Consider the following 15213-nt stretch of genomic DNA (forward strand, 5'->3'; position numbering starts at 1 on the left):
GGAAGGAAAAAAAAGGAGTACAAGAAAATGTTTAGACTATAGTGTGACTCGTTCCAAGATCCTTGAATCCCTACCGGCAAGTAAAGGGGGGGGGGGGTGGTGGTGGTTGTCTTTTGACGTTGAAGGCAACTTCGGAAGTTTTGCTCCAGCAAACTAAAACACATACCGAATGTGCCAACTCATTCTCTTTTTTTCAAGGAATTTCTGGCTTTGAAAAAACTCATGTTTTGTAGGGCAAAAAGGGCATAAAAATGTTTGGAATGACTATTTGTAGAAGATTATTAGCTGCAATCGCCTAACAGTAGTTCTTCGGGGCGGAAATGTTGTCTTTTCATAGAAATTTTCAGGTATAAAGTATTCAAACCCACATTCTTTTTCTTCCTTTTTTTTGTCGCAAAAATGGATGAATTAGTAGTTAGAATGTTACATTCGCCTCAACATCCGGCATAGTGCTAATTTTTAATTTTTCTAAAATTGAATTCGCATGTACCTTTTCGTAGTATTTTCTGTGTGAGGCAAGTTAAAAATGCTTAACTCTATAGCGTCCCAAATGTGAGGAGGAGGTACAACTGTCAAGTGTTGCGAAAGTTTTCTTTGATGCGAGCATGTTACTAGTTGGAAGTGGAGGTCTTGGCATTTTGAGTTCTCATGGCTTTGCCAGATCTAACTCTTCCAGCTCTTAACGCCCCGCTAAATTTTGACACCTCTGTCAAGCAAAACCAACTGCTAAGGAAGTACAAATTGTAGTGGAAGAGTGCAAGTCACATGCAATCACTTGGAGATGTCGCCACGCTTCAGTCTACCATCAAACTTGGATGATTCAGAGGCAGCAGATTGAGCTCCATGGCGTGGAACATGACCGACCTGACAGACCAGAGCCCCTGCGGATCTTATTTTCAAATGTTTGGTGTCTGCCAATCGGAGGAATACAAGTGGACCGTAAGTTGATCCAAGCGAAAACAGCCTGCCAAACGAAACGTAAGTTCCACATCTTCATCCCACAAAGTGACACTGGGGCTGCTAATCAATCAAGTAACGCGTATTTGGGGGATAGAAGGTGTGGAGAGGGCGATTCAAAAGTTGTAAAATTATAAGAGGTTGGGGTCAAGTTTAAAATAATATAACAATTCAATTTTGAAATTCTATTACCTCGTGACGGGGGAAAAACTTGCGAGAAACTGATGGAAGTTATGGCCTTGAAAAACTTCGCAAAATGTGTTTTTTATCGCAGAAATACTTCGGAGAACAATGCGAAATTCATGGGAGATTCGTTTTTGGAGTGTGAGAATGAATATTAGTGGCGTAATTATGCTGAATTTTAGAAGGGGGGGGGGGGGGTTGGACCTATGGGTAAAACCTCAAGAAATGTAGAATATGGATTCCTCTATCAGATTAATAGTGCCATATTAAACGAGAGTGATAAATATTAGTTTCAATCTGTGTAATTTATTTTTTTTTTATTATTTTTTTTTGAGAGGCGAACGCCACCTTTTGAACCCCTTGGTTCCACTAACAGTGGCAGGGTGAGGGAAAGGGTGAAGCTCAACACTGCCCCCCCCCCGCCCCCGGTTTGCTTTTGGTGTATGTATATTATGTATGCGTGAACATGTTTCAGCTTCTTCATCGGGAGGGAAGCGTTTGCTCCGTTTCGCGGCTCCTGATCGAAGGCTTTCACTCAAAAGTGCTGTATCCGCAAAAAACTTCATAGCAGATAGATTTGTTTTTATGCAATTACGTCTGATCGCCTAAAAAAATTATGAGGGACAAATGAATGGCAATGACTTTATTTCGAGAGGTGTCCTGGCTACATTGGTCATACACCTTTTTTCATACAATAATATTTTTTGGATGAATCTGACAATGAGAAAAAGTAAGGGGAGGGAAGAGGAGGGGATGATGAAAGGGAGTGAAAATAAAGGAACAAAAGAAGAACAAGTTCTAACCACAAACAATCAACACACAAAGGCCATCATATAGTCCAGTCTATAATCTCCAGTCGGGATGCTATTTTTTTCTACCCGTTCGTTAAAGTCTCCGAGGATATTAACTGTTTTCGACGTGCCCTTTGTTTGGACTTCGCAATACTCGATATCCTCCATTTAATTAAACTTGGATGTGTATCTTCTTTATTAATTTTTCCATATTTTGCTAGAAAAATGTCCACAGTGATTATTACTTTGCGTATTAACAAGTTTTACGAAATAAGTCGATTGCATGCGTCTTTTCTGGCCAATTTATGATGCTGCTTAAAGTTTGCGAATAATGCAATAAAGGCAGACACTTAGGTAATAAAATCATTATTTTTATGGGGTTGATAGGTTGAGCGTAAGTAAGGAAATGTAATTACACTGGAGAGGGTGAGGAGGTAAGAGGGGAGAATCGTAAACCAACGTTCCTTGTTAATGCTTCATTTTTTACTCCATCTTTGAGAGGCTCTGCCACTAGGGTATGAGATGAGGGGGTTGAGGTGCCTTAGGGTCATTGGCAAGATAAGAGGGGAGGGGAGGGGAAGAAAACCGAGAGCACTCTGGTAAGGGTTTGACTATTTGATTCGATAGAATCATGTTTTGCAAAGGTGAAAAATTTTGAAATTTTGTCGAAAATTTCCCTCGAAAATTCTCGATTACGAAGAATCTTTGGACTTTTTATTTTCATGTAAGAAATGCCAACAGTTCATTTTCGCGATTTACACCAATGTAGTTAACGATTTTTATCTCTTTTAAAAAAAAAGGAAGTATAGTACTAGAGTACATTTATTTCTACGAGGTGCCTTGACATCTCAGGCCAATAATACATCTGATAAAAATGAACAGTTCGCTCATACGTAAAATTAGAACCTGAAAGAGAAGTAAGACAGAAAATAACGTCAGGGAGGGAAGAGTAGCTCAACGTTACGGATTTTCCTAAACATATTTCTTGTTCCCTTATAAAAGCCTTACGAGAGGGAGGGGGGGATACATATGAAAAGTGTCATTCATATGGGTCTCCAAGCTTGGCTTTTCGATGTTTGAACAAATATTTAGGCGCATTTGACGGATACTGCATGCGAAATTTCAAATCGAAGTATTTTCAGGGAGTCTAATGTATGGTAATAACAGACCTTCAAAAAATTTTTGAAGAAAGAAACTTTCCTAATTGCAGGCATAGTGGCGTAATGCGTCCTCTCCATTAAATATGCAGTTCCATCTGGCAGTCCAAAAATTTCAAAATGATTAAAAATGTGAGCGAGAAAGTGGCGCAACAAACTGTAAATGTCTCGAACTCCCTCATTGTGAGGCCAAAATGGGCTCTCGGCAAGTTTATTTCATTTTTAAAGAAAACAAAATCCTCTTTACTACTTTCGCCCGTTACTCTTAGCATAATCCTTGCATGAAGGACGAGAGAAAGAGGGCAAAGCTCCGGGAGACGCAACTCCGAGCGATGCAAGGCAGCACCGAGGCGGTATTAGCGATATCTAGTTCAAATATTTGATCATTCTTTCCTCGCTCGTACTTGAGGTGGTGACGCCACAGCACGGCATGGCCACTTAATGTTCTCGGAATCAGGAGATAAATGGATCAATAGGAGCAGCACTTGAGACACCACCCGCGGAATAATTGAAACTTGGAGAAATTTCTCTGTGAGCATTGTGAGCCATCCAGTTACACTGAAAAAAAAGTTACGGGCTATATCGACATACCATCCATTCTGGTACGGGCTCAGAGGCCGAAAGTTCCGGGTACTGGAGCCGTAGCTTCGATTACTCCGGGTGCCACGCCCGGTACTCTCAGCCTCTGAGCCCGGAACGCGGGCGGAATGTCTATATAGCCCGTAAGTACGGCCTTCAGGGCCGAAGTTTTTTTTCCCAGTGTAAAAAAAGCCTCTGTGAAACACAATGAAAAATTATCCTCCATGCCAGACCTTTAGTTTTAGAAATAATGGACCAAATAACCGTTTGGAGTGCGTTTTGTTCATCACGTATTCTAAAAATCGTATCATGGTGCTTGAATCTTATGTATCAAATTATGTATGCAAAAATCAGCGTGATATGTCCGAAAAGCTGGGTTGAACTAATTTTGTTCTTAAAAATTGTCCACGACTAGTGCGGATACTTACTGTGGATCCAGAGGGCAGAAATCTGTCCAGAATGCACCAAAAATGTTTATCCTCTCAGGTTTCGGACCTAACATCATCTTTTCACAATAATTCACTCATTATCAGTTTCATTGTTTGTTGGTACTAAATTTACATCGTAATTATGTACTGACGGAGTATTTCGTGACCTAGGATGATATTAATTGTTTTTACTCTAAACAGTGGCTAAACCAGGCGCAGAAATTTTAAGGGAAGATATAGAATTTGAATCATTCCACTACTCAAATATAACGTTGAAATAGTCATCTTTTTTTTTGGAAAATGCGATGATTGATGTTATCACTGTATTTTTTACGGTTTATGTATTACTGAGCGCAGAAACTCGGATTTGGCGAAAAATTGTTTAGTTTTCCCAATTTTGAGACTCAACGCTCAAATTGTGTATCCAAGAAGCGCGTGGCACACAGTCATGTCAGTCATAAAATCGTGTTTTGATTATCAAACTCACGCATCAGAAAAAGTATGGTAAATTCTTTTACTTTGAATATCGCAACTGACGCATCCCTTACTTTAAAGCGGACCCAATGAGCTACATTTTGCAATAAGGAATCACCATTTATGAACACACCCATCTACACACAAAAACCAACAGGTACCACATATGCTAATTTGCTAACTGAATAGTCAGACTTAGTAGTTCCTTATTGCAAGATGTAATCCGAATAGAGTACGAGATTATATAAATCCTCCAGGTGCGATATCGCGCGGGGATTCCGTGACGTTTCCATATTTCCAGGGATTTCCAAATATTTGCGCAAACACTCTTTCCGAAGTTGCGCGGGATCTTCGCGTATTGTGCTTCCCAGGAAGTCAAAGGGGAATTTGAGTAAAAGCCACGCAATGCGAGCCCATTTAGGAAAACAATACACGCAACTTCCCAGTTGAGTCGGCCGTTTCCGTAACGTCACATCGTCACTCCTTTGACGTAAGGGCGTATCTTGATTTCAAAGTGAGCCCTGTTCTCTGTATAAGGACATGCTCTCCGGAGCTCGTGTGAAAATGGAGATACGCCGTTACGTCAAAGGAGCGACGACATGTCCATCATAGATTCCAAATCCTTCGTCCTCTTTCTGGCATGGCTTCAGAGCGAAGTCATTTTTGTGCCAACTCCATTCGGTTTACGATTCTTTTGAAACTGCTGAAATATTAGAGGGCTGATAGCTGAAAAGATACGGTTTCATTGTAATTAAAATTCCAAAATTAACAACTTTTGAATGACACGATAGTAAGAGAGTAAACATACGGTATGTACGGTATGTGTTATTGTAAGAATGCAGGGCCTAAAGTTCTTGAAATAAAAGAATGACCAAAAACTAATGGGCAAAGAGAGGTTAAAATTGCTAGCCAGGCACTGTTTTACTGAATTCCAGTGGTTTGTGATAACAACTGTGGGGCTTAAAGGACAAGGCGCATAAGTGCAGTCTTTTAAAAAATTGAGATATTACTGATTTTAAGTAATGAGAGTCATGATGCGTATTCTGTGAAAAATTTTCCCCCAAGTTCCAGTTTTTCAGCATCGAAAAGAAAGTTTGAACTTTCTTTCCTCCATGAGGATCCATGTAGTTTCGAAACTTCACACACGTTTTTCTCGACATAGCGAAAACTGCACTTATGCGCCTTGTCCTCCGAGCCCCTTAACTGTGGTCGGACCATCATTCGCTTTTTATTTCCTTTCCATGTGTTTGTAGCTAATAATGGCCCTTAATAGCCTCGTCTCACACATGCTTTTGGCAATTTTCTAAATTCACATTTTCTTTCATAATGATATCGTTGGGATATTGACGAATGAACTATGGCTAGATGCACTCCACACACAACGCTCCTACATTTTTCCTCTTATTTTATTATTTCGGAGAAAAAAGTATTAATGATATCTCTTGCAATTTTCACGTGGAATATTTACCTTACAGAAAAATAATCATAGTATGAACAATCTTGAAACCTTTTCTTGATGCAAATGAGTAAATCATTTAAAAAAAAAATTGCAATGTAACAAATTCTCCATGGATTTACTCTGTTATTTTGGTAGTACTTTAATCCTACTATATTAATTTGAAAAAGAAAATTTACATTATTTTTTTTTAGAAAAATCTAGACGGTTTTTTTTCCTGATCGGCTTATATTGATTTTAATTTTGTGACGAAAACCTGTTTTCCCCAGAATCACTCTGCCAATAGATTTCATCTTGAGGGACTTTTGTTCCCAAAATAATACAAGAAGAGTACCATGAAAAAAGGCGTACCTATTAATAAATAAATTCAAGTGTTTTTTTTTTAGATTGAAATTTGTCTCAAGTTAAATATTTTGTGATAACATTAAACATTTCAGCCAATTTTTCCTCATCAGATTACTTTTTTTTTGATCATTGTGTAATAAGCCACAACGTCTTCAACTTTAACGACTTATTCTCCTAAAATACGAATATGTCATTCAATTTTTTCATTCTTGATACCACACTGACAGAGCTGTAAGTATTATTTTGAAGATTAATGTAAATTTACTCTAGTCAAGGCTCTTCAAATGGCGCGGTCACCAAGAAGTTGCAGCGGATAACGAAGCAAAGAAATCGTGTGGTTAAAAAATGAACTAAGTGGAGAAGTGTCTCCTCACTTTAAAATTGAACAAGTGAGATTCAACTCCTCCATCTTATTTCAGCCACCTGTGACATCGGGATCATCGACAAACTCAACCTCAAACTGGAATCGTAAAACACCGAAGAACAGCTGCGAGTAAACCCTTATGAGGCCCCTTTTTTGGGATTTGAAATGGGGGGGGGGGGGTTGGTTATCATGAGCAGTAGTTAGGTCACAGGTACATAGTTTACTATTAACACCTCGTCTTACACAACCGACTCTCTAATTAACCAGGTTCGTCTGGCTAAAAAACTTAATTGAATAAATGGGATTTCGATGGTATTTTCAGCGCGATTAAAAATGCGAATATAAAGAATAATACGGATGAGCGGTGAATTTTAGAGAGGAGAGATATTTTAATAAAATATAATCGCTTGGGCGTGTTGAGAAACGTAAACATTTTTCATTTTTTTTTTTATTCCCATATCAACTCTCTCTGTGTGCACTAAACATGTATAGGTGATTGAGCTGTGAGACTGGGCGGTTCATGTTATACAGGGTGATTCGGAGTTAAACGGCCAGACTGCAGGAGCGTGTTTAATGGGTCAAAATAAGGCTTTTTGTTGTATAAAGTTTTTTCCCAAAAGTGCTCCCAATCGGAGCTTCGGCCCCCCAAAATTTCGGAAAGTAAATAGTTTTTTCCGAATTTTGGCAACGTTTGGGAACCGAATCTCATGAAAATTTGAACTTTCCTGCACTTTTATGCTCTAAATTCATAAATGATCTAAAAAAATCTCAAAAAAATCATAAATCTCAATTCAAAGAGGGGGTTTGGGGGTGCTTCGGCTCCTGCAGTTTGGCCGTTCAATCCTGGATCACCCTATATAGTCCATCGCTCGTATTCGCTACAACCGCACAATTTCCGGTCTTACCTTGCAGAATGGATGAACCGTCGATACAAAACATGGCTATTCGTTTTTTTTTAATATATACTTTGTTTTTAGATAGAACTTTTTTATTTATCTATCTTAGGTCGGTGGAACTAGGACTTCCGGTTATTAGGACCGGGAAGTGACAAAATTTTTGGGGTGGTAACAAAACTGACGTGGAGGTAGGGTTTGAGGGAAAGAGGGTTTCTCCTCGCAGCTGCTTCCCCATGAGCGGCCGATGAATTCGTATCGAACTTTATCGGTCGCACCAACCATCTGTCATCGTCTTCGAAGAATTTCACCGATGGCCAGCCCAAAGCAAGCTCAGCATCATCTCCTCACTTCCGCCGGAAATATCTCAGCTCAAAGCACTCTCATCTGAAAAGACAACGTATTTTAGAGACCCCGAGATAACAGACTCCATTGATGTAATGGTTACTGTCAAGGATAACAGTTTATTTTTGCCAAGTCATATATGATCATTTGAGAATTAGATTTTAGTTGCGCAAGCTGTTTGGCAAACAATGCCGAGTTTGATAAACTCTCTAACCAAACGAATCCATCATGACATTATCCAGAGGACAAAAGTTGCTGCTTACAGGAGAGTTATTTTGAATCTCTGACACTAGTTACCTCTCTTGCAATTAAATTCATGGTTTTAATGTAAATTCTTAAGAGACTCGAATAGAGCTGTGTTGGCAAACGTATTTTACATTAGATCTTTCTCTATATTGCGAATAAAAATATCAATAAAATGTTTAATAAAGCGGAAGACTGGGGTCTAAAATTCCGAGTCAATAAGCAGTATTACATTTCACAAATATTTTGTTCATGTTAAGTAATTTTGAACCTTTCTGAAATACATATATTATGTTGAATGTACTTATGTAAACTAAATTTTATAGATAGCAACGTTTTGCTATGAACGTTTTTTTAATAATTCCAGTTGTCCCTCTAGCTAATTGACAGGTTCAGAGTGGGCTTATATGTAAGGTAAAATTGTTATAAAAATTGAAATATTTATTTTTAGCAGAACTAATCAAAATAAATCACATAAAGAATTGTAAGTTAAAGCTCAATTTTTAGACACAGCACGGATTCATTTTTGCGATGTAGGCCAATAGTTAATGTAGGCCAATAGTAAATGTAGGCCAAATGTAATTTTTCAACCGCAATGTCAAGGCATGCTCCTCTTGAAACCGCAAACATGTCGTTTTATGTGTTAATGTATTAGACTTTTAATTATGGTTTGCACAGGTATCTGTATTCGTCTTCTAATTATTTTTTAATTTTAGAGAATAAGCACCTTGCTCGCTCTATGACTGCATTTTGCCCGATGAATTACTTTAATATTTGAATTTCGATTTGTTATAAATTTAATTTAATGCGTTAATTGAATTTATGCGATAGTATTTTGTTGAAATGAATTCGGAGTCATGCTTGATTGATGTAATTCATGTAAATCTTATCAAAAATCTAACATAACGTGCAAGTCCTATTCGACTGTAATTGCACTTATTTAAAACGAAGAATCATTGTTATGCTAATATTCAAACGTTAATCTTTTGCATGAAATAGCAAGCTAAAAATGTAAATATCAGTCACCTTTAAGCAGAAGCAAAGCCAGTAGGTGTCAGAGGATTTGGACTCCTCTGGTCTTTAAAATTTTCTAAAAGCTTTATATTTCAAGAATTTTTTATCTTCGAAATTTTTATGAACAATTTTTGATCAATACCTCTTATGGAAAATATGTCGCCAAATATATCACGCCTATTGCCTATGTAACAATAAAAGTGGCATTTCAGAAGATATTTGGACGTATTCCTGCCAAACGGAACTACGTGCATCGGGACATGATCCCTGGTATGCATACATTCATATGGGTCTCCGGGCTCATATATTGTTCCATTTGACAGAAATACGTACTTTTGAAAAGTGAGGATGACGGAGCCTAGAGGCATTTTAAAAAAATTGAGATATTAGTCTAAAAAAAAGTTATTTACAGTGTATTTTTAGTGGAAAATATGAACACTAAGTTTCATGTTTTTTTTTTGCCTAAAACAAATACTTTGAAGCTAATTTGTGCAATAACTTTCCACGTTATTTTTTTATTTCAATTACGATCTTCCGGTCTCAAAAATGTAACCGAACTCCCTCATTCATAATATATCTTTCATCAATGATGAGAAAGAAAATCTCTAATTTCTCAAAGCAGCGTTAAATACTGCATTACTGCAATAAAAATTCGGACAAAAATAAAATCTTTTCGAATGTTAGTCGAGACAAGTTTAAGTATCACGGCGTGCACTCCTTTTTTGCCGCTTTATCAGTTATCCTCGTTTGAAGTGATCGGAGCCAGGTAGAGTCAGTCTGGCGAGCTGTTAAAGCCATGCGCCTAGATTCTTGAATAGCAATCAAATGGTTGTCAGGTGACACTGATCGATTCATAGCATTGCTAAGATAGGAATCTATCGATGTTTGTAAGTCGATCGATATCGATTTAAAAATCGATTCGCGGGCCCTTGTCTCTGCTGAAAACACAACTCAAGGATGAGGCGCCATGCCGGATCGTGCTTCAAGTGCAACCGTAATAATCGTGTAAGAATTCGCCCACTTCAAACATAGTGGTATGAAGGATTCATACTTGTGCGCTAGTCGATGTTTTCCGTCAAAATTTTAGTAAAAAATGTTCATTCCTGTTGGATGAACTTTTTTCTTGTTCTTTCAAAAAACCTGCTACCCAAGTTGCACAGTGCAATGAAAATATTGCAAAAAAATTGTGATTTTCTTTTAGATCATTTGGTTAATACTTGCAGACTTCAAACGATCAAGGAAGGATCAAGGAAACGATCCTATACTATACTACTCTATCCTATACCTAGAGTTAGTGCCCTTTTCTTTCTCTCTTTTTTTTTGGTTTACCCTCAGGATCTCCATCCAACCCATGACCATAATCATCTCTCTATGCAGATACACCTTTTTTTGTCCAAGAAGATCCGAAAGCGTGCAACCGGTAAATCCAGCGGGACTAACGGCAACACGGGTGTCATCTGCTAGGGAGCGTTATCGAGAGAGTGGCTAGATTAACCGTAATCTCCGATAAGCCGCGAGTCCATGTTTTTTACCGTTATCTACCGTGAACTTTTCCGCTTGCTTGAAAGCTTGCGTTTCATCACGGCCGGCGCGGCTTCCAGCCGTGCGCGCTTTTCGAGTGGCGCACAGTGCATCGAGTCAATAGGTGAGGTCTCACAAAATTTAGAAACTTTTGAAAGCTGTAACTTCGATTATACAAAACTTTGAGGTTCTGAAACTGGTTTTATGGGTTTCCTCGTGAAATTTTTAACTAGAGGCACCCCTTAAAATTTAAAATGTGGCGAAATATACGTCAAAATTTTCAGTTTTAGTCAAAAATTTCGTGTCCGACCTCTCTGATTGACTCGATCCACTGTGTGGCGCATCATTCCACAGCCGGAGACTTAAACGTGGAACTACCCTTTTTCTTCGGCTGTCCTTCGATTCTTAGACCTTCGATTCAGGATGACCAACTAGCATTTTTCAACGGAAAAATCGCGATATTTTGAAATAAGGTTGCTATTTTTTTACGGTTTTTTGGCGATAAAATTACCATCATCACCATCTGAGCTATAATCATCAATCTGGTGGCAATTTCAACTTTATTAATTCGCGTTGAATACAATCGAAATTTTGTCTCGATCTATCAAGATTTTTTGTACGAGAATACTGCGATAAATCGTCGTCGATAAAATCGCGATACATTATCCGATCAAATCGAAAATTATCGCGATCACTGCTACTTGGGCGGTAGAGGTCTGAAATTGGCCCCATCCGCGCTGGATGTCCCTTGTAATCCACGGATACTGGCTTGAACAACCCCGTGATCAAGTTTTCATTCTCAACATGTAAAGTTCACGGCGAAGACAGTTAAAACAGTCAATTGACAATTGATGCACTCATCGATACCAAAATGCAAGAAATTTGTATCTCAATTGCAATGTTTGAAAATCTCCGATCATGCTTTATTTCCGTCAAAGAAAATAAATCTAAAAAGTTTCCTTGTATTTGTGTGTGATTTTTAGAATTAGTCGGAAAAATTCACAGCAAATTTTACTAGAGACTGTTCGTTAGTTATCCTTTAAAAAAATGAAACATGAGCGCAGACTCGCAACGTCGCAATCTGAGAAACATATTTTCCAACTTTAGCCGTCAACATACCGAATTTAATATTACATTCACAATAGAAGGATCGCTCGGAAAAAAAATTTCCCTATTTTTTCCTCCACGAATCATTAAAATTACGGACTTTCAAAATGTACTATCGAAAAGCGGAACTCTCAGTTTCCTTCAGTCGATTGATTTTGTGCATTCACTCGAAAAATGGAATTTTTTTACGACCCCCTTGAGAAATTTTCTGTCACGCCTTTTCTTAAAAAAAAGAAAAGAAAAAAAATATATTTAATTTTTTTATTGGCTACGGAAGCTCGGAAAACACAAATATTTCTTTAAATTCTTAAGAAGTTTCTAAAATCAAATTTTTCCTACAAGGCGATAAAAAACTTCCCTACTACATTTACGAGATTTTACGTAATAAAGGTCGAGTTTCGGGTAAAATTTCAGCAACTACTAATGGTGTCAAACAATTGTGCAGCTTGGTTTTTTTCTAATCTGGATAAATGTTTTGTCGTTAAAAATTCACTTGCAATCACGTCTGAAAAATGATGTTTTTGGTACATGATTGGAAAAACTGGCAAATGAATATCCATGTTTTAATAAAGTTGGAGAATATTCGTAAGAGGGCCAAGAAAAATCACAAAAGATCCCCCAATAGAGTTTTTCATGAAATTCCCAAAATATTTCGATTATCGATATTTCCCCATTCGAAGCTGTGGTAGAAAATCGATTATTAAGGTGTTAGTTGCGAACACCCTGTTTGTCAATCCTTTTCTATAGGTTTAAACGACAGAAATCGATATATCGCAAAGCACGCCACGCCGCGCCACTGTGTAGGTGGCATCTCCGCTATTATTGGATGTTTAGACTTGGCATCCGGTTAGCTGATATTATACTTTCCTGTAATCTACAAAATTGAACCATCATAACATGGTTCTTTTATGAGGTCGACCGTCAGGATATTTCTAATATCGTATCCAGGTGGTCAAGAATACTTTTTCGGATGTCATCAATTGGACTGTATCTGGCAATTGGGAACTGCAATTTCTAGCTCATCTGAAAAACACTTATGCGTATAGGGAAACTGATTGTACATACGTTGTTTCTCAACTGAGCCAGAAATTGTAGTTCCTAATTGCAAAATGTAATCCAATTTTCTCATTGGCACCACGAGTACGGTCACAAGTGCAGTCCTTGACGTGTGGAGTTGTGGACTGTGATCCTTGGCTGCTGCGAATCTGGGGATTTTGCTTCCAGATCGAGGACCACTTTCTTCGGCGCACAGTGGTCACTTGCGGAGTGATTGTTGAAAGCGATGGACTAAGCTATAGACAAAGAAGACGAAAGGGTTATGGAGGGATCCAATTGAGGGGAGCAGGTGGTTGCGATGGACGAAGGAGGTTGGTAATGGGCTAACTAACGGCAATCCACAAGAGAACCTATAGTTAGTCCATCATTTTCTCCCTTAGTCTATAGAACCACCTATTTCAACCAATAGGAACCCATACTTCCTTTGTCTTCTTTGTCTATAGCTTTGTCTATCAATTTCAACAACCAGACAAAAATGTAAATTCAGCAAATATATAAATCGAACTCGGATTTCATGTAAGCTCTACTGATGTCCCTCCTTCATGCTCTTCATAATTTCTCTCGTGATTATTTTCACGGGGAACGAGACACTTCAATCACACTCAATTCTCACTCACGGAAGTTTTTAAGAATTGACGATGATTAGTTTTCCATTTAAAAAATAAAGTACAACAGGAAGTCTGCAACGTCGCAAACCGAGATACGTGATCTGATACTTCCACCGTCGAAATATTAATTAATTTTTTCGAACTTTACACACGAAAACGACGCACCAACGTGTTCGTAACGAAAGTAACTTCTCAGGAACTCGACAATCCAGATCATTTGAGCGCTTTATAAAGGAAAATCGACGTTTCAGGGACATCCGCAAAAATCATAGGGAACACGCCTCTCCAACTGTATGCACGCAACGTATATTATCGAGAGCAGTTATCAAGCCTTGTTAAACCCTTACAAGGAGATTCTCTTTAACTGTAGCCAAAAAAAACCCGTAACGGCGTGATTCCCTGAGATTTTTGCGGATGTCCCTTAAACGTCGATTTTTGAAAAAGTTTTTTTATACTTTGAGCGCATCATCTAACTAAAACCAAACCAGGGTTAAAATATGTCCTAAAGTCCCCTTGATAACATATCAAAAGCTCGTCTTAGTCAGACGTTGCGCTCAGTGTCAAAAAAGCCTCGGAGTGATAGAAAAACACGAATTTTCGCTAAAATACGCCTGCAGATCTATGTTTAGGCAACCGTTTAGCACGTATCCAGTGTTCTATGGGCTAAATCATGATTATTTCCCTAAACTACATTGAGTCAACTTGGAAAACCCGCATAAATTTTCAGATTTTAGGAGGGGGCCAAAAAAGGCCCTTATCGATACCCCTCCTTTGCGAATGATTCAAATCCATTCAAAATGCAACACTATTAAAAGAAACCGTCGTATGGATAAAGTTTCACTGAGAATTAAAGTATCCCCTTCTAAGCTTGACAAAATGTCAAGGTACCTAGTGGCCCCTCTGCGCGACAAAATACACACGCCAGTTGACGATATGCGCTTTTAGCAATGACACGTCGAAACTGAACCACTGAGTGGACTGTTGAGGGTAGTTAGCACAAAAGATGATGCATCATCATTAACGGCAGGCGTGGGGGTAGATTCGAAGATCATGCAGTAATTTACCTACCCTCAGTGTCCAATTCTCTGTGGTATCGTCTACATCAGTGTACATCGCAGGATATCTACGTAAATCGTAGTTTCGCGATTTTGCAACCGCTGGATTTCCCGCCCAACTAACTGTGTATCAAAAATCTCATCGTCTTTTTGAGTCCCAAAGAACACATGATTCTTGTTTTTTTTTAAAATTTCTTTCGTGTTTTCCGTGAAACCGGGAAAATCTTGATCGTTATATTCGTGATCCGTCCCGAGTTATCAGTGCTGGTTTTGTGATTTTTGTTGTGTTTTTCGGTGCGCGATGCAATGACAGACTAGTAGCCACGCGTTTGAAAGCTTTATTGACTCTCGCCTGAAAGTTCAGCATATTAACGTAAAATCCACGAAGTTTTATGTGTACTCTCGTGACTTGAACAAATTGCACTGTTCCGTGTTGGTAAAAGAACATTCGCAAAATTGCCTCGGTCTTTGATAAAACTTTTGGAGTGTGAAATTTTCCTTATTTCTTTCTTGCACGCGTGTAAGAGCTTAATTACCGCTCCTCGCGGTAAAGCTCTCGGAACCGAGCAAAGTAAGATTTTTCGTGTCTTACGGAAGGAGCTCTGCCGATCTTAGGAGGTGTTTCCGGATTTCGGGT

Source organism: Bemisia tabaci, chromosome 4 (genome assembly GCF_918797505.1).
Source record: "Bemisia tabaci chromosome 4, PGI_BMITA_v3".
In the NCBI taxonomy this organism is placed as follows: Eukaryota; Metazoa; Arthropoda; class Insecta; order Hemiptera; family Aleyrodidae; genus Bemisia; species Bemisia tabaci.